Source organism: Gouania willdenowi, chromosome 12 (genome assembly GCF_900634775.1).
Source record: "Gouania willdenowi chromosome 12, fGouWil2.1, whole genome shotgun sequence".
Taxonomy (NCBI): Eukaryota; Metazoa; Chordata; class Actinopteri; order Blenniiformes; family Gobiesocidae; genus Gouania; species Gouania willdenowi.
Genome location: NC_041055.1, coordinates 2,438,916 through 2,466,526, shown reverse-complemented (window position 1 = coordinate 2,466,526; position 27,611 = coordinate 2,438,916). Strand labels below are relative to the sequence as shown.

Here is a 27,611-nt window from a genome sequence, read left to right as displayed (position 1 = left end):
AACTACAAACGGAGAGAGAAACAACTACAGACGGAGAGAGAAACGGAGAGAGAAACAACTACAGACGGCGAGAGAAACGGAGAGAGAAACAACTACAGACGGAGAGAGAACGGAGAGAGAAACAACTACACGAGAGAAACAACTACAGACGGAGAGAAACAACTACAGACGCAGAGAGAAACAACTACAGACACTAAACAGCTGTTGGCAATAGACAAACGGACCACGAAAGAAATACAATCAAAACATAAAAACTAAACATACACAACATTTAATAAGGTGATAATAAAAAACAATTCATGATATAATTTTTTTATTAACATGCAATGTTTTTTTTTTTTAATACATGTTTGATCAAATATATATATATAATGAAATACTTATGTAAGTGTATGTTTAATGTCGATAAAACACTTATTATATCAACATTTTTTTAAATTTAATAATAATTGCTTTATTAGTATTCATTTATTGTTTAGATTGACTGTGATACAATATCTTTTTTTACAGTAAAAGGTGGGCGGGGCTGTAGGGGGCGTGTTTGTTTACCTCCCCACCTGTCAATCAACGATGGCTGTTGCCTCCTCCAATAAGAATAAACAGTAATAATAACAAAAATGATATTAATGGTGAATAAAATGCTTAACAAAATACAACAGTTAACATAAATATTTAATGTCAAAGATCATGATACATTTATTTAGACATACAGTAAATAATTGGTTTTGTTTACAGTAAAAAAGTGGGCGGGGCTGTGTTTGTTTACATCCCCACCTGTCAATCAGAGGGGCGGGGTTTCGGCGCATGTCCTCTCGGACATGAGTAATGACGTCACGCTACAGGTCACACAAACATGGCGACAGAATGGAGCGGCCAGCAGCTCGCGGTGCTCTTCTGTCTGTGTGCGGTCAGCGGCCGCCCGGCGGACGCTGCGGCGGGCACCGGAGCCTCCGGCGGGTCCGGGAGCTCCGAGGGGAGCCGCGTGCTGGGGATGCGGCTGGAGGGCAGCGACAAGCCGACCGGGCTGAGTGAGGACGGGGTGATCACGGTGATGGAGCAGAGCTCGGTGCGGCTGCGCTTCTACGGACTGCAGCTGCACGCGGGCACCGGGGCGCAGGTCCGCTTCACGGAGCTGACCGAGGACGTGAAGGAGGACTGCGCGGACTTCACCAAGGACATCGGCGTGGACGGCGTCATGAACGTCAGCGTGCGCGGCACCTCGGGGCTGCTGCTCGTGCACGTCAAACCGCTGCGCAAGAGCGAGCCTCGGAAGGAGTATGTCGCGTGCACGTGGGACGGCAACGGCCGGTGGACGCGCCTTGATGGGAACGACGGACGGCTGCTCGTGCTCGAGGAAAAGGGCTCACTGCTGCCCATGTGGCTGCAGGTGATCACAACATAGATCTATTGTAGATAGATAGGCTGCATTCATCACATTACATAGATCTATTATAAATAGATAGGCTGCACATGATTCATAACATAGATCCAGTATTGATAGGCAGTCTGCATTCATAACAGATCTATTATAGATAGGTAGGCTGCATTCATAACATAGATCCTGTATAGATAGACAGGCTGCAGGTGATTCACAACATAGATCTATTGTAGATAGATAGGCTGCATTCATAACATTACATAGATCTATTTTAAATAGATAGGCTGCACATGATTCATAACATAAATCCAGTATTGATAGGCAGGCTGCATTCATAACATAGATCTATTATAGATTGGTAGGCTGCATTCATAACATAGATCCTTTATAGATAGACAGGCTGCAGGTGATTCACAACATAGATCTATTGTAGATAGATAGGCTGCATTCACAACATTACATAGATCTATTATAAATAGATAGGCTGCACATGATTCATAACATAGATCTATTATAGATCAATAGGTTGCATGCTTAACATCTACATAGATATATTATTAATAGATAGGCTGCATTCATAACATAGATCTATTATAGATAAATAGGCTGCATTCATAACATTTACATATATCTATTATAGATAAATAGGCTGCATTCATAACATAGCTCTGTTATCGATAGGCTGCAGGTGATTCACAACATAGATCTAATATAGATAGATAGGCTGCATTCATAACCAAGATCAGTTATAGATAGATCGGCTGCAGGTGATTCATAACGTAGATCTATTATAGATAGATAAGCTGCATTCCCAACGTCTACATTGATCTATTATAAGTAAATAGGCTGCATTCATAACATATATCTGTTATAGATAGATAGGCTGCAGGTGATTCATAACATAGATCTGTTATAGATAGATAGGCTGCATTCATAACTAAGAACAATTATAGATAGGCTGCAGGTGATTCATAACGTAGATCTATTATAGATAGATAAGCTGCATTCATAACATCTACTTTGATCTATTATAGATAAATAGGCTGCAGGTGATTCATAACATAGATCTGTTATAGATAGATAGGCTGCATTCATAACATAGATCTATTATAGATAGATAAGCTGCATTCCTAACACCTACTTTGATCTATTATAGATAGATAGGCTGCAGGTGATTCATAACATAGATCTGTTATAGATATATAGGCTGCATTCTTAACATAGATCTATTATAAATAGATGGGCTGCAGGTGATTCACAACATCTACTTTGACCTATTATAGATAGATAGGCTGCAAGGGATTCATAACAGATCTATTATAGATAGGTAGGCTGCAGGTGATTCATAACATAGATCTATTATAGACAGGTAGGCTGCAGATGATTCATAACAGATCTATTATAGATAGGTAGGCTGCAGGTGATTCATAACGTAGATCTATTATAGATAGGTAGGCTGCAGGTGATTCATAACAGATCTATTATAGATAGGTAGGCTGCAGGTGATTCATAACGTAGATCTATTATAGATAGGTAGGCGCAGGTGATTCATAACGTAGATCTATTATAGATAGGTAGGCTGCAGGTGATTCATAACATAGATCTATTATAGACAGGTAGGCTGCAGGTGATTCATAACAGATCTATTATAGATAGATAGGATGCAGGTGATTCACAAAATCTACGGACACAACGGAAATATCCATAGATCTATGATGAATGTTTCATGGGTTGCATAAATTTACATTTACATAAATACATCATCAGTATACCTACAGTATATACATAACACAGTTAAATAAATGCATGAAAATAAATGTAAACAAATAATAGAGAGCTCTGCTCATGTCACTGCAGGTGATCCATAACACAATGTAATACTTGAATACAATATAGATATTTATAATACAGATTGTTTTAGACCATTGATTCTCAACTGGGGTGGGTCGACCCAAAAGTGGGTCGCAGACCTGTACTGGATGGGTCGTGGACAGCTGGTCAAAAATGAACAAATACTTAATGTCTCTCATGTTGGACTTGTCTTTTATTTTAAAAGAAACTTTTCTTTTGACAAGCATGCTGTAAAATGCATGTAGCAAGGAAAAAATATAGATTTATGTTTTCAAAATATTTTATTTATATGTGTATGTTTTCAACAGCTTTTTTTGAAAAACTAAATTTAATTGCTTGAATTCTGAAAAAAGAAAAAAAAAGTGGGTCCTGATTTAATGACCGTGGAAAAATGTGGGTCCCAGGGTGAGACCAGTTGAGAACCCGTTTTAGACGAAAACAAAGAAACCGGGAACATGAAGTGTGTGTTTGTGGTCATGTTTGCATGAAACCTTTACATCTGGACACTTAGGGCCTATGTTACAAATCTAGATAATTATATCCTGGATTAATCTCCGTTAGCGGGATTCACCCAACCAAACAATACCTGTCAGACAGAAGCTGTCCTACGAAGGTTGATCACAACAAGCTGAGGTAAGCGTGTTAATTTCAGTCTGGTTACCCGGCACGCTGTAGTGACATGGGCGGATATTACAGTGTCAAACCAATCACAAAGGAACTGTAGAACGTCACAAATGAGGAATCATTTTTTAAAAATATGAAGAATTAAAATACACAATTCAGTTAAAAAAAACACTGATGCTGCAGAAAGTAATTCATGCAGGAATTGATGAGTGTTAATTAGGGATGTAACGATTAATCGAAAGACAGTTAAAAATCGATTCATAGGTATCACGATTCACATCGATGCTGTGAAAATTGAATCGCAGTACTTTTTTTAAACAACTTTTTTACTTTTTTTTTTAATATATTTATCCTTCTCGTCAAAAAGTGTAGGCGGCGGGCGGAATCTGCTACTACTTTCTTTCTGGCCGCCTTCTACTCTTAAATATGTTCATAAATGATTCCTTACCCCTTTAGCACAGGAAGAATATCTGTAATATTACGTGAATATCTGTAAAAGTCACGTTTTTCTATTAGCTCTGTCTGCTAGCATAGCATCTCTTCTTCACTGTTAGATTAGCTGCATGCCAACCGACCACTGGGTCACCAGTGCCCTCTGCTGGTCCAAACAAATATCTGACGTAAATACAGTGCAGACTGGTTTTTTTTTTTTTTTTTTAAAGACCAATTGTTAAGGCACAAAACACTTTCAGTTGCACTTTTAAAAAGAAAAAGAACTATTATGTAGTTTTGCATTGTTTACTATAGAACCAGAATTTAAATTAATAGGCTTCTTCTTCATTTGTATTATTCCTTTATTTATTTCATTCAAGATTTATTTTAGTTAAATTGCATTTTGAATAGTTTATCAAGGGATTCTTTTGACAATTAAATATAAAAGGAAAATAGTACAGTATTTTCTAGTTTTTTTCCCCCTAAAAAATAAAGGAATATTTGTTTACATTCCCATTTTGTAAAATAAACCATGAGAGAATCATTTTGAACCCAGTATCGTGAATCGAATCGTATCGGGAGTTGAGTGAATCGTTACATCCCTAGTGTTAATAATATTTAAATTAGCGAGATTATAAATGGAGAATCAGTTTCACTTTATCCTTTTTAACTTGTCTGTCTCTGATGCTACGTTCATATATCATGTACAGCCTACATCATAAGGTGGAATATATTTATATTTTATATTATCTACAGGCTCTTTGCATCACCACAGAATACATGAATTAATGATGAATTATATAATTTATCGGTGTGAAAGTGCCCGGTGCAAGCAGGCTTTATCAGCTGATTTATTTTCTTGATTTGACTTTATCAGTCCATCAGATATAAATCTCTATGTTTCCTAAAGGATATCATCAGTAAATGAAAGGATTGATCAATGTCTAAATATTCTCTCGCCTGTCGGCATCAGATTAGATCCACACATTGACGTGTTCACAATGATCCTCCTTTTATTGGAAGAGCTTGCTTTCTAAAAGATCTGATTGGTCAGGAGGCGGGACTTTAGCACTCGCTAAGATCCTAGCCAGAGAAAAAGCTGCTTGCGAGCAGGCTAGTCGCTCAGCACAAGTTTCTATGGTGATTTCGCTCTGTAAACGTTAGCGAGGTTTGTAGTCCAGCATACACTGATTTAATCCTGAAAGTTAGTGCGATAAGAGGTTCGTAACATACCCCCTTAAATATCTCTCCTCTGTTATAGAATTTAAAGTCCTTGAAACATTGAAGCTGCTTTTGTTATTCATCCTGTTTTACTTTGAAACTCTTGCTGCTTTTCCACCAAAACCTCACAGAACTTTGTGCTTCAGGGTAGTTTTCTCCCTGGAACTACATTCACCGTGTGGCTGATTGTATGCTTTTCCATCAGGTTTTAAACTCTTGTCACCAGGTAGCTTGAAATTTAGCCTCTCGCTCAATTTTGCTTGAAATTGAACTTGAACTCTAGTTGTAGTTTAAACTCTAGCTTAAACTAGCCTGATGGGTTTGTGTGTGCAGGTGATCCTGATCTCGTGCCTGCTGGTTCTGTCGGGCATGTTCAGCGGTCTGAACCTGGGCCTGATGGCGCTGGACCCCATGGAGCTACGCATCGTGCAGAGCTGCGGTACCGACAAGGAGAAGAAGTACGCCCGGAAGATTGAGCCCATCCGCAGCAAGGGAAACTACCTGCTGTGTTCCCTGTTGCTGGGCAACGTGCTGGTCAACACCCCTAACCATCCTGCTGGACGACCTGATCGGATCAGGCCTGGGTGCTGTGGTGGCCTCCACCATCGGCATCGTCATCTTCGGGGAGATCGTCCCGCAGGCCCTCTGCTCCCGCCACGGGCTGGCTGTGGGCGCCAACACCATCGTGGTCACCAAGTTCTTCATGTTCCTCACCTTCCCCGTGTCGTTTCCCGTCAGCAAGCTGCTGGACGTGCTGCTGGGCCAGGAGATCGGAACCGTCTACAACCGGGAGAAGCTGGTGGGGATGCTGAAGGTGACGGAGCCGTACAACGACCTGGTCAAAGAGGAGCTGAACATGATCCAGGGGGCGCTGGAGCTGCGCACCAAGACGGTGGAGGACGTGATGACTCAGCTGGGAAACTGCTTCATGATCCAGGCCGACGCCGTCCTGGACTTCAACACCATGTCTGAGATCATGGAGAGCGGCTACACGCGCATCCCAGTCTACGATGATGAGCGCTCCAACATCGTGGACATCCTGTACGTCAAGGACTTGGCCTTCGTAGACCCAGACGACTGCACCACCCTGAAGACCATCACCAAGTTTTACAACCATCCGGTGCACTTTGTGTTCCATGACACCAAGCTGGACGCCATGTTGGAGGAGTTCAAGAAAGGTGAGCAACGCCCCACAGCTCAGCTCCGCTAGTTACTGTAGTTACTACACATGATGTCACTAGTTCACTACGAGAGCTTTCACTAGTCCTTTGATAACTAAACAGGAACCAAACACACTCCCTCACTAGTAGGCCTGTGCATTGCCATGAATCTGACGATACGATTCACGATTTGAACGCCACGATACGATACATCCTGATGCTAAACGATACGATATATATCACGATACATCACAATATCAATAATTACAAACTTCACCTTTACAAGTACAAAATGGTATGAAATACAATTTATTCATTTTTTTCTTTTAAAACTGCGGATCAAGTAAATGGTAACTAAATGTAATTCAAGCACAAATATCAAAAACAAGTGGTATGTTTATCAAACTGTCAAATTACATATTTCAAAAAAGTTTTACTTTTACTTCCCTAAATTCTTATTCTGTAGTTTTTAAGTTCTTTTTTTTTTTTTTTTTTTAAGTGACCACATATCTATTAGGGATGTCCCAACTTTTCCACTTCCGATATAATACCGCTATAGCAGCCTTGAGTATTGGTCGATACCGATATCAATCCGATGCGATATCAGCATGAATCATAAATACTTTTATTACTTATTTTGTAGTGTGGGATGTTGGAAAGGATTTGATCAAGTGATGTTACTCAAACAGAGAACAATAGTCAACAATTCAAGTTCACTTCAGTTATTTTTAACTGTCCGTATATGGTGGGAACAACTGAGGGCGAGGACAAAAACTGATATCGGAGATTTGAGATGCAGTCCGATAAAATCCGATATTCGTTTCCTGGCTGATATCGGACCGATATCACTATTGTATCGAGATACACCTAACATCTATAAAAGTGCCCAGTATGTTTTATGGAAATTTACAATCAAAATGTAGTGTTTATAGTAATGGAGACAAATAAAACTATGATATTTGCATTTCCTGAAGAAAGCGCAAGTGTGGAAGCAGGTGCTGGCCCGCGTCATTGAGCACTGCATTGGCATTAGTCCAGCATTAACATTAGCATTAGTACTAACTAGCATTAACTAGCATTAGCATATGTTAGCATTAGCTAGCGTTAACCTAGCATAAAACTATAATTTGCATTAGTTAGCATTAGCGCTAGTTAGTATTCGCTAAGATTAGTATTAGCCTAGCATTAGCTAGCACTAGAATTAACGTAACATTAGCATATGCATTCAACTTCCAAGCTAAAATACATTGAGGAGTGACTTAGTTTAACAAGGTCTGATGGTGCGTTCACTGACACCTAGTGACCGGACGTTTACGTGCTATGCAGATGTTTGCGCAATTAAATGTTTTTTTTTTCTTTTTCGATAAAAAATATGATTTTTTTTTTTTTTTGGATCGATGCGATAATATCGCAATATATTGCCGAATCAATTTTTTCTTACACCCATACTAACCAACTGACTGACTACCTGAGGTCAATAATGTGGCCATACCAGCCTGTCATTGCCCGATCCCGTTAGATCTCGGAAGCTAAGCACGTCTGGGCCTGGTTAGTAGTTGGATGGGAGACCACTGAGAATTCCAGGTGCCACAGTGGGGTGGCAGTCACCCCAGTGGTATCTGTCATTGTGTCCTTGGGCAAGGCACTTCACCTACATTGCCTGGTATGAATGTAGTGTGTGAGTGAGTGTTGGTGGTGGTCGGAGGGGCCGATGGCGCACTATGGCAGCCTCGCTTCCGTCAGTCTGCCCCAGGGCAGCTGTGGCTACAATAGTAGTTTACCACCACTAAGTGGGGAGTGAAAGAATAATGCCTTAATTCTGTAAAGCGACTTTGAGTGTCTATGATAAAGCGCTATATAAAACTGATGCATTATTATTATTATTATTATTATTAATAAATATTAACTAACCCAAAGCTTCTTTTTACCAAGTATCTATTCCAGGTTTGTATCTAACTATCTAAATCATCTGTTACTAATTTATGATCATTAACCAAAGAGAAGTCAGAAGTTAGAAACTAAACATGTTCAATAACTTTCTGACTACCTGAGGTCAATAACTAACTGTTAATCAACTCTAAAGATACTCTCAATACCCGATTCACTAACTGTTTGACAACAATAGTTAACAAACCAACTAACTACACACATGGTGGTTAACTGGTAATGCTAAATCTAACCAACCATAAATACAATGTTTATCAATAATTTACCAACTAGTTATCAACACTATTACAGTCATACAGGGTTTCTAGTTAATGACAAAGTGTCAAAAACTGCACAAGGTCACACAAGGTCACACCAACTAACCTGCCGGAAAACTAATTAACTAACTAACTAAAAATAAATACACCCCAAAAATGACAACAAATAAAAATGCATTAGATATAAGCAGAAAAAAACCTATAAATAAATAATACTTTGTTAAACTCAAAGTAACATACTGTGTGTGTGTGTGTGTGTGTGCGTGTCTGCATCAATAAGTAATTACCATGAAAACAAACAAATCAATCTCACTGGCATCAATACACAAACCTTATTTAACATTTGAACGAATGGATGGATGATGGTTGGATGATGGTCCTATGGATGTCTGTTGGATGGATGAATGATGGCTGCATGTTGGATGGATGCATGTTGGATGCATGATGTTGGATGCATGTTGGATCCATGTTGAATGCATGTTGAATGGATGGTCATCAGTGTAAGTGAATCACTCAGTATTTTCAATGGTTTCCCTTAATGTCACCATCTGATCATTTTGATTATTAATCTGATTATTAATCCAATCATTAATCTGTAAATTGCATAAACAAACATTTGCACAAACCTTCGTGTGACCGAACAAATTATCTAATCAGCTTGTGTGTTGTGTGTGTGGTGTGTGGTGTGTGTGTGTGTGTGGTGTGTGTGTGTGTGTGTGTGTGTGTGTGCGTGTGTGTGTGTTGCGTGTGTGCGTGTGTGCGTGTGTGCGTGTGTGCGTGTGTGCGTGTGTGCGTGTGTGTGTGTGTGTGATGATTGGCCTCCTCTCTGACCGCTGTAATCCGTGTGAGGCTTTTGTCCTACAGACTAATCAGCTCTAACTCGGCGCCGTGTGGTGGATGATAGGATGGAAAGTTCTCTGTTATGTTCACGGCGTGGATTAACGGCAGGAATCTGATTTACAACACACACACACACAGCCATAGTCAGAGTTTGAGATTGTTGCCAGGGGAGGCAAAAGAAAAAATAGAATTTAATATATAGACCTTCTAGAGATTTTTGCTAACCACAATGTGTGTAATATACAATAATGCAACAGTAGCTGTGTTTCTATTACCCCGGAAATGTGCAAAATCTAAATAGCGCAATATAAACTGGTAATGGATACACCTGAATTTCGGAAAAACTCAAATAACGCTAAAAAGTTTTTACGCTTTCATGAGGAGGAATTTCAGATGTTTCAATATGGAAACACTTGTTCTATAAATACACGTCACAGGACGTGACGTATCTAGTCACATGACCACTTCTCTCCGAGTAAACATGACGCGGTTCATGTGGACAGATGAAGAGACTGGGACATTTCTTAGCGTTATACTTAAATAAAATTAAAAATGATTATTGCCACATTAGGCGTGAAACAACAAAGTAATACAGAGTGTTATACGGAGGTTTGGAGCGTCCGTCTTCCTGCGGCGAAGTCTCGCGGGATGCGATTTCACAGGAGTTTCGAGGCTCCTGACCAAAACAGCGTTCAATGAAAACACGTTCAAAGCGCAATTATTCTTTGTCGACATTTAGAAATATCGCTTTTATTTTGCGAAAATCTGTAATGGAAACCCAGCTAATTATTAGTGACATAATTGTTAATGTTGATTAAAAAAATGTGCGTCGACATGTTGTTTAATGTTGTAAATTCATGATGAAATCAGGCTGGTGGCCGCTTTCTGCTTCATACTTGCTGCAGTACCATAACATGAACTGCTGGGTGCAGTGTCGCTTCACCATTTACATCGTGAAGAAGAATTGCTCAACAGAAGAAGAACCAACCTAAAGTCTCAAAAGTTTGGGACCATTTCACTGAAAACTTATTCTACACACCTGAGGTAGAACTAACACCTGTGACATGAAACTAACAGTAATATGTTAGAATCAAAGCAGCGGAAAACTATTTAATAAAAAACTCAATAACATAGCCTTGAAAGGAAGACAATGGTCACATGACTCCAGCGTTTAAAAGAACAAAAAATGAATTCATATATATTTTGTACAATCACTGTGTTTTATGGCACTTACAATATTGTATATTATGTACATTATATTGAGGATTGTATTTTTTCGACGAAATGGGAAAACTGTAATAAAAACTTTTGACCACTAGAGGGAAAATGATGGGTTAAAAAACAAACGTAGGTAAAAATGGATTAGAAGATTTTATATTTTTTTTAAATTAGAATTTTATTTATTTTTTTCAAATACACTTCACACACAATAAATATCAAATAACTGTATCCTAAACTTAAATTGGGCCCTATAAAATCTGCATTAACGGAATCACGGAATCAACCAATGAAAACGGTTAAATGCGGAAATGGACAAAATCGGCTTGAAACGCCGTCATCGTGTGGCAAAGAACGTTTTTTTTTAAATGGGGAAATGTTTCCGGGGACCACTTATTAGGTGCACCGCCCTCCCTCCTCCTGTCCTGGCTGCATTAAACTCCGCCTACATCACCACAAACACCGTCTAAAACAACGTAAATCATGACTGACTCCTAAATACAGAGCCACAAGTGCCTGTTTAACTTTGCTGTGCCTGTGAAGCTCCGCCCATTTTTCGTGTAGCGCAGCGGTGCTCCGTGAAAACGTGATCAGCTTTAATCATCTTCATCTGCTCAGTGTTCGATCTGTTATGTCTGACTAAGAATAACGCAGTCTGTGTCGTCCTTTAGTTCTTTTTATTCCAGCATTTTGTCCGTACCGCGTAGCTACACATTCACAGTCAGCTAGCTACCTCAAGTACAACCGTTTCTGTGGGAACTTCTGGTTTACAAAATAAAAGTCAGTTGGAGCAACGTTATTAGAACGTTACATTCTAACAACATCTCATCAGAGCTTACAGAAGACAAGGATCATTTAAATTAGATTAAGTTGATCAAAACTTAATCAATAAACCTGATCAGTTTCAATTGATCCCTGAGAGGAAATCAGGTGACGTTAATGCTGTTTCTCATACTTAATAATTAAAATTGAGCAGTCAGAATAATCACTACAACTTATATCTACCTTTTAATTGTATCTTACTTTATTTTGACATACATTTTTGTTTAATTATGATTTTTTTTATTTATTAGTATTTATTTTGTTTCCTCACAGGAGTTAAAAACTAATAGTTTCTTTAAAAAAATGATAAATATTCTAAAAAAACGAATTTAAAAAAATTCAAGTGGAAAAAAACGGGAGTTTGGGGAAAAATAAAATGATTTATTGGCCCTACTTAACTTTCTCAAATATAAATCGAGTTTGAATAAATGCAGTATAAAAATATCTTGTCACTGTTGTGCACTAATCCTGCCGACTGCTGTATTTGTAACACACACTTAATAACTTTAATAAACACATTTGTGATATCAAAATGGGGTCACAACTCAAAAAGATTGGGAGCTCAATATTTTATATATATATATATAGATGTACTGTATGTATGTATAATTTGGTTTTATCAATTACTAGAAATTTTAGGTGACTGCCATTTGAATTCCAGGCGACCCAGACGTGGGCTGCACAACCCCAAGTTTGAAATACACTACTTTAAAGACTCATTAAATGTGTTTTGTATGGAACGTGATCTTTTTCTGTGGTAGAGATCTGTATTTGTACCTCAGTGTGGACCAAGTTTAACTTTAAATATTTTATTATCAACAATGTTAGAGCAGCGTAGACGTCGCAGCCGTTTGCTACACTTGCTAAAGCTAACATTTAGCTCACCCGTTTTTACAGTAAAAAATATGGTATTAATGTGTGATATTGTCCTAAAACATGTGGGTGAGGGCTGTATTCAGTGTCAGAAGAGATTTGATTAAAACAAAAAAAAAACTATGATCACAGTAAAGTAGAACCTTTGCTGATTATTTATTAATGTTATTAGTCATTAAGTGTGAGTTTCATGGGTTAACATTTACGTTTGCATGCTCGTCCTGCTGTCGATCTCTGATCTCTGTGCATCTGCGCTTCTTCTCTCTCTCTTTCTCTCTGTGCAAAGCTCTAATTCTGCTCTCAGCTATTTTAGTTAAGACGGCGGCGGTTTAAAATCCTCCCACTGATCAAACGGCGAGCTGGAAGCAGCAGCAGCAGGAGGAGATGTTCCCGTTTAGCTTCAGACAACTGAAACATACGTCATCCATTAAGAAATGAGTCATTAATTAGTCCTGGAGCACTATTTCTCAGTGACCGCCTGTTATTAAACGATCAACTCATCACCGACCAACAACATGTGATTTTTAAAACGAACTGAGATTTGATAATAGATGTAAATAATAAATATAATCTATAGTAATGAAGACAAATGGATGCAGGTGCCTGCCGCCCGCATCATTGAACACGGCATTAGCATTAGCCTAGCATTAGCATTAACTAGCTTTGGAATTATTCTAGCATTAGCATTTGTTAGCATTAGCATTTGGCTAGTTTTAGCATTAGCCTAGCAGTAACTAGCATTAGCAGCAACATAAACTTTAACCTAGTAATAGCGATTGCCTAGCATAATAGTTAGCATTATCTAGCTATTAGCCTATTAATTAGCATTAGCCTAGCATTTGCCTAGAATTAGCAGCAACCTAGCATGCACACCTAGCTGACATTAGCATAGCCGAGCATTTGCCTAGAATTAGCAGCAAGCCTAGCATGCACACTAGCTGACATTAGCATTAACCTACATTTACCTGGCAAACCTAACATTTACCTGGCAATAGCACGAGCCGAGCATTAACTTAACATTAGCAGTAACCTAGCATTTACCTAGCATAGCATTAGCTTAATACTAGCATTAGCCTATCAGTTAGCATTTGTCTAGCATTAAATTAGAAATAGCATAGCATTAACATTAACGTAGCATTAGCTAGCATTAGCCTAGCAATAATATTTGCCTAGCATTAGCCTAGCATTAACCCAGCATTAGCTCGCATTAACCTAGCATGTAGCATTTGCCTAGCAGTAGCATTTCAGCCTAGCTTTATTCATCAGACAGCTATTGATTTTAACAGTTGAATGGTTGAACAGCTGAAGTTCAAAGTTTGAAGTCGTTAAATCTTTAATGTTGAAATTCACAATAAAAATGAATGGAACATTTTTTGTACAAAAAAAATTTGATAAAAGTTAGAAATCACAAACGTACAAACACCCCCTTGGCTGAATTTTTGACACATTTTGATATCTTAGTTGTGCCTCCGGCATCCTAATGATATAAGAATAAATCTGAATTATTGGGGGTGTTATTGATGAGTGAGCGGGTTTAACTGAGCCCATGAAAAGAAACAAGCTAAGTGTGTGGTTTCAGGGTGGCTAACTGGAGGGGCGTGTCCTCTGTGTACAGGTAAATCCCACCTGGCCATCGTTCAGAAGGTGAACAACGAGGGCGAGGGTGACCCGTTTAACGAGTGCTGGGTGATTGGTCACTTTAGAGGACGTCATTGAGGAGATCATCAAGTCAGAGATCCTGGATGAGTCGGATCTTTACAGTTAGTCAGAGGACATGATCTATGTGGTCCTACAGATCTAGGTATTATATGAGCACTATGTCTTTCTCTAACAGCTGATAACAGGAACAGGAAGAAAGTGGATCCCAACAAGAATAAGCAGGGACTTCTCAGCCTTCAAACAAGACAGTGACAGTAAAGTAAAGATCTCTCTCAGCTCATGCTCGCCGCTCATCGCTTCCTGGCCACAGGTGGGAATTATCCTTACATTCATTCTAACTTTATAAACTTAAACTACTTCAGTCGACAAAATCTGCAGAGGAACAAATCATTACAGTTACTTTCACTGATGATGATCTTCCTGAAACTTGTCCCAAACCCTTTAAGTCCTTTGTAGTCTTTGGTGTGAGTGAGCTTGAGAAGCGCTGACCTCTGACCCCTGACCCCTCGTGTCTCCGCCCCTTCAGAGGTCAACCTCTTCAGTCCATGCCAGATCACAGAGAAAGTCCTGCTGAGGATCCTCAGACATCCAGATGTGGTCCAGGAGCTGAAGTTTAACGACAACGACAAACGTTCACCACATCACTTCCTGTATCTGAGAGGGAAACCAGTGGACTTCTTTATCCTCATCCTGCAGGTACACACACACACACGCATGCACATGCACAACATACGGGCTCACACACACAATGCACGCGCACACGAGCGCATACACAATGCACACGCGCGCGCACACACACACACAATGTAAGCACACAGCGTACGCGCACACACACACACACACACACACGCATGCACATGCACAACATACGGGCTCACACACACAATGCACGCACACGCTCGCGCATACACAATGCACACACACGCGCGCACACACACACACACACACACAATGTAAGCACACAGAGTACGCGCACACACACACAATGCAATGCACACACACGCGCGCACACACAATGTACGTACGCACACACGCGAGCACACACACAATGTAAGCACACACAGCGTACGCACACACACGAGCACACAACGCACACACATATTATTCACACACACACACACAATGTATGCACACACATACACACTTAGTATGCACACACACACACACACACAACATACGCACACACACAAGCACGCACACACACAAACACACAACATACACACAACCACCATAACTTTAGCTCAAACTAGCTCAAAATCTGCTTTGAACTCTATCTTAAACTAGCCTGAACTCCAGTTTCTAGTTTGAACTCTAGATTAAACTAGCCTTAACTCTAGTTGAATTCTAGTTGTAGTTTGAACTCTAGTCTACTTGACTAGCCTGAACACTAGCTTGAACTCTTGGTTGTACTTTAAATTCTAGTTGAACTGGCCTGAACTCCTACTTGATCGCGCCTTAACTCTAGTTCCTAGTTTGAACTCAAGCTTAAACTAGCCTGAACTCTAGCTTGAACACTAGTTGTGGTTTGAACTCCTGCTCAAACTAGCCTGAACTCTAGTTGTAGTTTGAACTCTATTTTAAATTAGCCTAAACTCTAACTTGAACTCAAGTTTTAAAACTGGCCCAAACTTTAGCTTGAACTGGCCTGAACTCTTGTCATTTAACTCTAGCTCAAACTAGCTTGAACTCTTGTTTGAACTCAAGCTTAAATATTTAACTGCAGTTGCGCGCTCCACAGAACACAGATAATTACTACAAAACAGACAAACTGAAGAGACAAAGCAGTTTATGTATAACCTGATAAAGACTCAAACAAACTGTACGAGTGTAAAAAGTCAGAGTTAGTGTTGGAGACGCTGGAAGTGTCTGTGGCTGTGGCAGCTTCCTGATCTACAGAAGTGCTTGACACACGGAGCTTAAGACTTGTGCGTGCGTTTGTGAGAGAGTGTGTGTGTGTGTGTGTGTGTGTGTGTGTGTGTGTGGTGTTTGTGTGTGTGTGTGTGCGTCCGACCCCTGAGGTGTGGATGAACTGAGCTCAGGCTGAACTGGAGCGCCGCTCTCAGTTTTTCTCTTCTCACATCACAGAGGTGGTGTAGGTAGGGTCAGCATTTAGAATAATGACCACTCCCATCATGGTCATTTTGTGTGTTTTTGGAATCATATTGTGCCCTATTTTTGGCCATTTAGCGTATTCTTGTGTACGTTTCCATTTCCTTTGTGCATTATTTTCATAGATTTTTGTGTTTTTTTGTCTGGAGTCATATTTGTGTGTTTTGGGTTGTCCTTTTTGTACATTTTGGTTGTCTTTTGTGTGTCTTTTGAATTATTTTATGTATTTTTGTTGTAGTTTTGTATGTTGTGGAAGTCAGTTTGAGTAATTTTCCCTCAGTTTTTTCTTGATATTTGGTATTTTTTTGGGTCATTTTGCTTATTCAGTATTTGTGTATTTACCCTTTCCTGTTGTGCATTTGTTTTCAGTAATTTCTGTGTATTCCTTTGTCTGGAGTCATGTTTGTGGTTTTGGTTGTCATTTAGTGTCTTTTTGAATTATTTTGTGTCCTTCATGTGTTTTTGTTGTAGTTTTGTTTTTTGTGAGTCATTTTGTGTATTTGTTTTTGAGGGCTAGCACTGCCCATGTCTGCTCTCTTCTTCACTCTGATTGGACATCTCTGAAGGTCAGAGAGTGATTCAGTCATTCTTCACGGTGAGGTGAAGGGGTTGCAGGTTCTCCCTCAGGTGTCTCCTGAAGCAGAGCGCATTACTTAATGCAGGATGTAAAATTTATAAAAGGTCAAAGTGTTTCTTTACCTGTCACAGGAGCCGAGTGACACACACACACACACACACACACACACACACACACGTGTGATGCTGCAGTAAACTGTAAAAATGTTTTGGACCAACTGGTGATCGTGTTAGCTGGTGACTGTCTGTTTTTGCCGGCTGTTCTCAGAAGTAGAGATCTGCACTTTTTACAGCTGTTTTGGCTCCTCACATCTCTCTATACAACCAAGAAATCTCTGTGTGTCAGTGTGTGTGTCGGTGTGGGTGTGTCTCAGGGTGTGTGTGTGTGTGTGTGGGTGGGGTGTGGTGTGTGTGTGTGTGTGTGTGTGTGTGTGTTGGTGTGTGTGTGTGTGTGGTGTGTGTGTGTGTGTGGTGTGTGTGTGTGTGTGTGTGTGTGTGTGTAGTGTGTACCTCAAATATCTCTGTGGACCAGGAATCAGACTGTCTGAGACTTTCAACGTGGCTGCTGCTTGGTTCAAGGGTGTGCAATGTCAGATTTGTTTGGAAGCCCCACCCCCATGCCCCACCTCTAGAGTTGATGGACTCAGTGATGATGTCATCATGATGTGGTGCCATCTAAACTGAGTGTTGTGGGATTAATGACACTAAACGAGTCCAGACCGAGTCTGATCCGGATCCGGATCCGTGAGAACAACAAACTGGAATGAGAATAGATGGGGTTCAACTCCCTACAGTGTCCTTGCTATAAGCTAAAATATAATGAAAACACAATAGTTATCACAATACACGTTTCACAACAAACCTAAATGTCCCTGACGTCCCACCTTCAAACACAACCTCATTAACCATTCATGAAAAAGCTATTGAACCTCCCACTTTTCTATTGCTATACATACTTCCTACGGGCACTGACCTAGTTTTATTAAATTACGAAAATAGCATCAAGCATACATTAAAAACACTGTTAGCCAGGTAGTTTATAATTATTTGGGCAATAGTATATATTCAAACTAAGATGTAAATTATTGTTTTAATCAGAAATAAAATGGGTTAAAAGTGACCAAAAATGGTGTAAAAGTTGGTGAAATGGGATTTTAAAAACCACAGAAATTGGTTAAAAGTTGCAAATTAGAGTGGTTAAAAACGGAGAGAAAAAGTGGTGAAAAAGGGTTCAAAGTGTCAAAATATTGGCGTGAAAGTGGCAGAAAAAAGTAGGAACAATTAGTTTCAACTGGTAAATAATGGGCATGACAAATTGTGATTAAAGTGGCAAAAATAAGCAACATTAATGGGTCAACATATGTGACATTAGGGTGGAAAAGTGGTGGGAAAGGGTTTATTAGTGCTGAACATGTCTTGAAGGTAGAAAGAAATGTGCAGAAAAGACAGTGAAATTTGATGAAGTTGCAGAAATGGGAGTAATGTAGCAAAAACGCATTAAAAGGAGAAAAAATACGGCAAGAAAAAAAGGTTGAAATATGGCAAGTTTGGTGTAGTTGCAGAAAAGGGTAAAAATAAGCAAAAATTGGCTCAAATTGTTCTGTTAATATTCTTAGTTTCTTGAAGGCATCTGGTGACCCCCTCCCAGTGTCTCTTGACCCCGGTGTTGAGAACCCTGCTTAAAGGAGGGCAACAGAAAGGCTTTTAGTACCACTGACCATTAGAACAAGTATTTGTTATTTCTATGGTTTTGGTCTCTGGAACCTTTACACTGTGTTGTCTGTGTATGAATACGTTTCTTCTCACTTCTGTTTGGTTGTGGCTCTCGGTCTCCTTGATGTTTGATTCCTCTTTATTTTGAAGGTTCCTGATGTCTGTGTTTCAGGGTCGGGTGGAGGTGGAGGCTGAAATGAGAACATGAGGTTTGAAACCGGGCCGTTCTCCTTCTACGGTGTCATGGCTCTGAGCGTGCCGTCACTGGTGAGTCAACCATGTGCTGCACAGGGACCGCCCCCCCCCACTGGGGACATGGGACATTTAAGCAGCTGCTGGTCAACGACTTTATCACCTTATTGGTTTTTGTTAAATGCTGAGAAAAGTAAGTTCTAACTGACTTTTAAATGCTTTTTTTGTTGCACTTTATAGTCTAATAGTGTCGTTTTTGACTGGAGACAGTAAATAAGAAGAACCTGTGCTTTTATTTTGAAGGAAATTAATTTTTCCAGCCCAGCTTTATCTATTGTTATCTCCAACACTAGGGGGCAATAATGTTCTTAAGTTTTATCCTGGGTTTATTATTATTTACTTAAATGTGTCTTATTTTTATTTCATTCCAACAACTTCATTGTCTTCTTTTTTTTTTTAAATAATATGTTAAGCTTTCATTTATTCAGGTTTCATTTATTTATTTTTTTTCTAATTTGTTTTGGATTTTAGAAAAAAAAAATTCAAATTGATTTTATATTTTTTATTATTTATGTTATGCTGTATTCTGCAGGGTTGGTTGAGTTTTAACAGCAGAAGCTGCATGACTGTGACACCTTAAAATAGTTTTTTTAGATGCTGGGCTTTCTGACTTTAAACTAGGGCTGGGTGATATGAACCCAAACTCTTTGGATATTTTTAAATAAAATAAAATCTGTCCAGAAAGACAATTTGGGTTAAATTTGCTCGAATCAAAATGCCACACAGACACATTTATTAACAAACAACTGCGCAACATGTGACTCTTTTGGCTGGTCCTCTAAGAGACAGCACGTGTGAGTGAGTTCTTTAGTGTGGATGTTTCGGGAAAGGTTTGTGTTAGAACGCACTCAGAAATCCATCTAATTCAATTAAATTAAATTCAACTTTATTTGTATAGCGCAATTTACAACAAAGTCATAAAATTCATAATACATAATAAAACTGAGCTTGTCATGCTGTTCTGAGAAGTAGCAAAAGCAGCGACTCCTAAAATTAGCATTTTTATACAAAATTTGCTATGAAATAAAATATTCGATAAAGGTGATATGTAATTTTCAATATCGCCAAAATAGAAAACTCAATATATCTTAAATCTAGATAGATTGCCAGCCCTACTGCATACTGTATTGAAGCCTTTTTGTTGCATTTAATAAACGACTAATGAGTTAATAAGAAACTTACCAATCACTAACCAATCACAGGCTGTTTAAAGAGTCACATGTTTTAGTTTTTTGCTAACAACGGTTTTGCATAGTTTCAATGAGAAAAAAGTGCTCCAGCACTAGTTAATGACTCGTGTAGTAATAAGCTAACAAAAACCCTGACGGGAGGAGCTTTACTTTGAAGTTTTCCCCTCATTTTCACATTCTACGTTGCTGCTGGTCGTTAACACAGCGACCACCAGAGGGCGGCCAACGTGTGGCTAAGCTAAGCATAGAAGGTGAAGCTAAATGAATAAAGCTGTGTCTCTCTGTCTCTCAGCCGTCACCCCCCCCCTGTCCCCCTCAGTGCAGTCCCCCCCTCCTCGACGCCTCTCCTTAAAGAGGTTTTCTGTGTTCTCTCGTTTCCCAGGTAAACACTCGCACGGCCGGCCCCGCCTCTCCTTCCTCTTCCTCCTCTTCCTCCTCTTCTTCCTCTTCTTCCTCTGTTTGAACTGATTTTCTTTTATTTCATCCTCTGCTGTCTCCTGATCCAGCAAGCACACACACACACACACACACACACACACACACTATTATTATTACACACACACACACACATCATTATTATTATACCCACACACACACACACACACACATCATTATTATTATACACACACACACACACACATCATTATTATTATGCACACACACATCATTATTATTATTATACACACACACACATTATTATTATTATACACACACACATTATTATTATTGTACACACACACACATTATTATTATTATTATACACACACACACACACATCATTATTATTATACACACACACACACACACACACATTATTATTATTATTATACACACACACACACACATCATTATTATTATACACACACACACACACACACACACACATTATTATTATTATTATACACACACACACACACACATATTATTAGTATTATTATTATTATACACACACATTATTATTATTATTATACACACACACACACACACACATCATTATTATTATACACACACACACACATTATTATTATTATTATACACACACACACATATTATTATTATTATTATTATTATACACACACATTATTATTATTATAATACACACACACACACACATTATTATTATTATAATACACACATACACACACATTATTATTATTATTATACAGACACACACATTATTATTGTTATTATACAGACACACACATTATTATTATTATACACACACACACACACATTATTATTATTATTATGCACACACACATTATTATTAATATTATTACACACACACACATTATTATTATTATTATTATACACACACATTATTATTATTATTATACACACACACACACTTTATTATTTTAAAATTCATGCAAATACAATTCTTTAATACATCGTCAAATTTTACACTTTTGAATTTAAAAAAAAATAAAATTTAATTTACAGATTTCTACTCATGCACTTTTTTTGCAATTTGGTGATAAAAACAAATCGACTCATGCACTTAAAAACATGTATTTACAAGTTTTACTTTAGTTTTTTTTCACTACTTACAAAAATCTGCTTTTTAAATCTAATTTTGATTTAATGTTATATTTAGAAATTCTACTGTTACATAACTTTTCCCATTTTTTTTTACCCTTTCTAATTCTTTTTTTTTCTTTACTACTTACAAATATCTGTTTTTGTTAATAACCTTTTGATTTAATTTTAAATTTCTGCTTAATTTTTTAAAAATTCTACTTTTACTACAATTTTTTGAAAGATTTTACTACCTACAAATATCTGGGTTTTTTTTATACCTTTTTGATGTAATGTTATATTTTAAAATTCAAGATTTCTGCATAACCTTTTCCAATTTTAAATTTGCTTACAAATTCCATTTTTCTACACTTTTTAAAAAAATGTTTTACTACTTACAAATATCTGTTTTTTTTAAAAAATATCCTTTTAATTTAATGTTATATTTAGAAATTCTACCGCTGCGTAATGTTTTACATTCTTAAACTTACCTACAAATTCAGTTTTTCTCACTTTTTTTGTAGCAATTTTTCTTCTGCACAAAAAATTAAATCCTGCACGACATTTTATTTTTTAATTCACAATTGTACTTCTGAATCAATTTTTCGAGCATTACATTACGGTGTGTTTGCAACGCTTGCTGGACGGGACTCTGGAGCAGTGCCCTCTAGTGTCTGAGCCTGTCACTGCAGCCTGTTTTTAACCAGATGTTTTCCTTTACAACAGCTGGAGTTCAGGCTGGTTCACTCTTTCTTCATTCTGATATCTGCTGAGTCCTCAGAGAGTCCGGACACTCACTCACAACCAGTGACCTGTACATGTTCAACATGTTTCAAAGTAAAACAAAGTCAAAACTCAGGAGATAAATTCAAATTCTACAAATTCTTTCAGATTTTGCCAAAAATTAGAATTTTTAAAGAAAGAAAACCAAAAAGTTAAGAGTACAAAAAAAACTTCTAAAGTATTTAAATTTTAAAACTAAACAATAACCAGTCGAGGAAAAAACATCACCAATAACATGGTATAAACCAGGCGTCATCAACACGGTGCCCGCATGGACCATGTGCGGTGCCATAAGGAGCTCTAGTCACCAATGAGCTCCATTTAAAATTGGATTTACTTTCCAGGATTCAAAATCACAAAGATAAATACAGATGTAGTTAGTACTTATCAGCGTTAAATACTGCTGTACATGATGATGGTTTAGTATTAAATTACCATCTTTAAATGTTTATTTTCACTAAAACAAATGTTTTTAAGTGTTGCAGATATGGTGTATGGGTTGTGGTATGTTATATACAGTATAATATGATATGTTTTTAAAAACGCAATGATGGATTTTCATAAAATGATAATATTTTACAAACGTACATTATGCGATTAGTTAAAAGTTGTGTTAGTAGCTAGTGAAATATGAAGATGAAAATGAAACTACATAAATTAGGAGAAATAAAGTGTTCCATGTTGAAAATTAAAGAAAGTGTCTATTTGTACGGTTGCCGTACAGACGACCCCTGGTGCTATTGGTACGTTTACCGAACTACACGTATGTAGTGTCTTAGGGTGACGTTTAGTCTTAGTCACATGACCTAGACTGGCCAATGAGGGGCGCTGCGTACGATAGAATGTCAGTATATTGATACGACATTGTTTTTAATGATAAAATGATCCTCAACAGAAGTGAAAGGTAGTTATATGAAACACATTGTATTAATTATTAACTACGTATGTGTAGAACTGTAACATAGTTTCTCTGGTTTGCATTTTATTAAATTGTAGATGTTTTATATATTTTCCATCCAATTACAATTACAAAGTAAATTGTCTTTATAATTATAAATATAAATACATCATTGTAATTAATCATCAATTACGTAATTACAAAATTATAATTGACCCCAACCCTGGTTAGTGCTGAGGTTTAAACTTAATGTCCATCACTGTGTTTGACCACAGCCAATGAGGACACACCTAACGAGCAGAGAGACGCCGTGATTGGCTGAGGTTTTCTGTTCATTCTCTGAGAACTCACGCAGCATCCGTTCCCAGAATGTTCTCCCTCATTGACTCCTCCCATCATCACCTAAAGCCCCTCCCGTTTTAAATCATCACTATAACGGACCAATGAGAGCCAGTGGATGATCAAACGATGCTCTTTATTCACCGCATGGCATGTTTGTCTCCATGGAAACGCCTCTGTTCTCTAACTACATTCTTCTAGTTGGACACTCACCATCTCACTGTGTTTCCTGTTTCTCCTCACCTCTGCCGAGCGTGCCTTTGACCTTGACCCCACCTCCTCTTCCTCTGTGACCTCACGCCGCTCTGTGTCGCCCCCCAGAGTTCAGATCTCCATCGCACGGAGGCAACCTGAACCGCTCGGCGTCGCTGAGCTGCACTGAGCGCGCTCCGGAGAGCGGCTCAGTGGGCGGGAGCAACTCTCAGATCCCAGGAACGCCGCTGCAGTACGTCCCAGACTTCTGTGTGCGCGCACTGACCGATCTACAATTTGTTAAGGTGATTTTTACACAAACGTGACACAAAACGACAACAGTCAGAACGTCACAACAAATCACCTGTGAGTGGTTAATGTTCATCCTAACGTGTAGAATATGACCTGCAAAAACAAATACAACAAATGACTACTAAAACACACAAAAGGACCACAAAGACGACCTGGTGTAAACTAAAAAGTTGCCATATTTTCATGAACAAGTTTAATGAAAACTAACACTAATATGTTAATATGTTAACCATTTATCACATGTCAGAATACATACAAAATTGCAGAAAAAATACACAAAAAGAAAAGACAATTATTTGTCAAAAAAAAATAACAAACACAAATTTGCCAAAAATGCAAAGTGAATTGAAAAATAAACAAAACCAATCAACCACACAAACAACCCAAACAAAAATACACATAGAAGGACAGAAAACACACAAAAAAACCTTTAAAAAACAGCAAAAAAACATGCATATGAATCCAAAAATATATAAAATGTCAGAAAAATACAAAAAAGGACAATAAAAACACACTGACATGACTCCAAAAACAACAAAAATACACACAGGTGACTCCATAACCTAAACATAAAAGGAAGAAGCAAGCTGCAGAGAATAGTAAACCTTGCCTCAATAATCATAGGGACAAAACAGAAACAAGTAAGTTGTATGTACGAGGAAGTGCTGAGGAAAAAAGCTGTCAAAATAGAAAACGACCCGTCCCATCCACTCAATAGGGAGTTTGAACTTCTCCCCTCGGGTAGACGTTACAAAGTGCCAAGGGCAAATCGTAATATTTTAAAAAATTCCTTTATCCCTAAAGCAATTGGGGTACTGAACACCATGTCCCGTTGATGTGTTGTATACTGCCACTGCTGTCCTGCTTCTTTGCCCTGAAGATGTCTGTGTGTAAGTGTTGTTGTTGTTATGCTGTTCTGCTTGTTGTTTTTATATGAGACCAAAGATAAAACTCCACACTGTGGACAATAAATGAATTAACTAACTAACTAACTAACTAACACAAAAAGATGACTGAGAAATATGCAACAATTGCTCCAAAAATATTTTTAAAAAAAACTACACAAAACGACCACAAAAACCAAGCCAACCTGGACTTACTGTAACTAAAGAGTTTAATGAAAATTTGTTCATAAATTATTTCAGTTTGTGGCAGGATGAGGAGTTCACTAATATGTTATATGTTAACCATTTATTACAAGTCTTTAAGTTAACGTGAAAATACATGCAAAATTACAGAAAAATACACAAAAAGAAAATAAAACAAAATTAAAAAAACCCACACATAAATACACCAGAAATAAAGACACAAAAAACCCCAACAAAAATACATGCAAATTATCCAAAAATGCACAAAATGACAGAAAAATACACAGCCCTGCTGTGATAGGCTGTGATTGGCTGCGATAGGCTGTTGTCACGGCAAATTTGCGGTTGACCTCATTTGGAGACATGATTTATTGCTCTGGTTGAGTGATGGAGTCCAGGCGAGGCATTGATGATTTTATAAAAATGGTTTATTATAAAACTAAATAAAAAAGAGTACAAAGATGGACAAAATTAGTGACCGCCCGGGCGGACGTCCGATGATCGAGTGGCCCACAGTTCTAACTCATCACGTATATTCCCCTCAGTCCCCCTCCCTCCTCCCCCCAGGAGATAAAGATGACAGAGGAGGTGAAAGAAGAGAGTGAAAAGAGACAGTTTCTTCTTTAGGTCAAAACAACCAGTTCTCTGGTATCTCCTGATTGTCGTGAGTGTTGGAGGTGTCTGCGTGTATGGTGTTTGTGTGTATGAATGGATGTGTATTGGGTGTGTATATGTGACTATGTGAGTGTGTGTAGGCATGTGAGTGTGTGATGCCTCTGTGTCTGAGGGATAAGATGTGTTTTGGGAAGCTGACCTCGAGAAGAGAGCAGAAAACATGAGACAGCAGAAATGAAAAAGTCTCAACTTAAAGCCTTAAAAAGAATAAGGTCTATGAGTAAATATGTTAATAAACATAACTAACAATTTTGCCCTGACACTGTGAAAGGCTGTGATTGGCTGTGATTGGCTGTGATTGGCTGTGACTGGCTGTGATTGGCTGTGATTGGCTGTGATTGGCTGTGATTGGCTGTGACTGGCTGTGATTGGCTGTGATTGGCTGTGTTCGTGTGTTTCAGATCACTAGAGCTCAGTACCAGAACGGTCTCCTGGCATCCAGACTCGACTCCTCGCCACAGTCTCCAGACGGCAGCCACGCCCGCCTCGACACCGTCGCCCCGCTGCCGCCCATCACACCTCCGGGGACTCGAACCCCTCTGCCTTTGGCCACACCCCCCGTGAAGCGGCTGCCCCCCAACGTCCGCAGCGCTCCCAGTCAAACGCCTTCCAGCCGCCGGCCCAGCCAGTGTCTCCCGCAGGCAACCCCGCCCTCCGGTAACCACGCCCCCCTGGCCACGGTCAGCACCGCCCCGGGCGCCGCCCTCAGCACCTCCAAACCCTCCTTGCTCTCCTCCAGCCCTGAGAACGGGCCTGGGGAGACGGCCGCTTTGCTCAGTGAGCAGCCCAACTGTGTGGGAGCACGGCCACACACGCACACCATCAGCCACGCACACACCGAGAGCACCATCTGACCCCACGCACACACACACGCACACCATCAGCCACGCACACACCGAGAGCACCATCTGACCCCACGCACACACACACGCACACCATCAGCCACGCACACACCGAGAGCACCATCTGACCACACGCACGCGCACACACACACACACACACACACACACACACACACCGAGAGAACCATCTGACCACACGCGCACACACACACACACACACACACACACCATCAGCCACGCACACACCGAGAGCACCATCTGACCCCACGCACACACACACGCACACCATCAGCCACGCACACACCGAGAGCACCATCTGACCACACGCACACACACACACACACACACACACACCGAGAGCACCATCTGACCACACGCACACACACACACACACACACACACACACCATCAGCCACGCACACACCGAGAGCACCATCTGACCCCACGTGCACGCGCTCCTGCACGTGCCCGCTGTGAGTAGAGCTACGCTGGTCCACGGCGTGCGTGTGTCATTCCCGCCTAGTCCATTAACACGTCATTCCACATTAATTCATTCCAACCTTTAAAAACACTCAGATTATCCTTTTAATATATTTGACTCTAAATACTTGGAACAACAAATGATCGTCTTTGTTTCTACGACAGAATCAACCATTTTTTCCCGTTTGAAAACGAAGAAAAAAATTGATGAATATCTCAATATTTTTTCTTAAAATGGCGATAAACGATATAAATTTCAATATTTTTTACTTAGTGAAGTCTGATTATAACAACACTTCTGGGTTAAATTTGCTGTTCCACACTAGCACATTATTACAAACAGATACACAATATGAGCCACT

The 27,611-nt window shown here is 39.1% G+C and overlaps 2 pseudogenes; both read left to right on the top strand.

The window, feature by feature from the left end:
- Positions 1-848: 848 nt before the first annotated feature.
- LOC114473194 (metal transporter CNNM4-like) lies at positions 849-27,611 on the top strand (annotated as a pseudogene).
- LOC114473876 (uncharacterized) lies at positions 8,145-8,262 on the top strand (annotated as a pseudogene).